The sequence below is a fragment of the Mandrillus leucophaeus genome, unplaced genomic scaffold (assembly GCF_000951045.1).
Source record: "Mandrillus leucophaeus isolate KB7577 unplaced genomic scaffold, Mleu.le_1.0 Scaffold1785, whole genome shotgun sequence".
In the NCBI taxonomy this organism is placed as follows: Eukaryota; Metazoa; Chordata; class Mammalia; order Primates; family Cercopithecidae; genus Mandrillus; species Mandrillus leucophaeus.
In genome coordinates this window covers 39,026-39,862 of record NW_012101793.1, presented here as the reverse complement: position 1 = coordinate 39,862, position 837 = coordinate 39,026, and the positions used below count along the sequence as shown (strand labels likewise).

Sequence of the window (837 nt, the reverse complement as noted above, 5' to 3'; positions counted from 1 at the left end):
TTCCTCAGGGATCTAGAACTAGAAATACCATTTGACCCAGCAATCCTATTACTGGGTATATACCCAAAGGACTATAAATCATGCTACTATAAAGACACATGCATATGTCTGTTTATTGCAGCACTATTCAACAATAGCAAAGACTTGGAACCAACCCAAATGTCCACCAATGATAGACTATATTAAGAAAATGGGCACATATACACCATGGAATACTATGCAACCATAAAAAAGGATGAGTTCATTTACTTTGCAGGGATATGGATGAAGCTGGAAATCATCATTCTCAGCAAACTATCGCAAGGACAGAAAACCAAACACCGCATGTTCTCACTCATAGGTGGGAATTGAACAATGAAAACGGTTGGACACAGGGAGGGGAACATCACACACCAGGGCCTGTTGTGGGGTGGGGGACAGGGGTAGGGATAGCATTAGGAGAAATACCTAATGTAAATGACGAGTTAATGGGTGCAGCAAACCTACATGGCACATGTATACCTATGTAAAAAACCTGCATCCTTGTAGGTAGGATACCTGCACATGTATCCTAAAACTTAAAGTATAAGAAATAAATAAATAAAAAGATGCCTCCCTCACAGATCTATTGGTAAGATTAAATAAGAGCATGGATGTAGAGCAAGAGGGTCAGTACTTGACACAGAGAACGTGCCAATGTCCTCACATCCCCTCCCTTTCTCTTTCCTCTGTTTGTTAGAAGGCTCTTCCCAACACGAAATCAACCTTGATCCTGGTTAGTCCAGTTTCCAGGCAGTACTCCACACCCAGTGCCCGAGTATCTGTGAATGGGTGATTCTCCATGGGTATTATTCATAA

The 837-nt window shown here is 41.6% G+C and overlaps 1 protein-coding gene across 1 annotated transcript in view; it reads right to left on the bottom strand.

The window, feature by feature from the left end:
* The window catches only part of LOC105537684 (SH2 domain-containing protein 4B-like), a gene marked incomplete at its 5' end in the record, with an annotated part of 47,310 nt that overhangs the window by 10,838 nt on the left and 35,635 nt on the right, over positions 1–837 (bottom strand). The gene's annotated exons all lie outside the window — the stretch shown is intronic.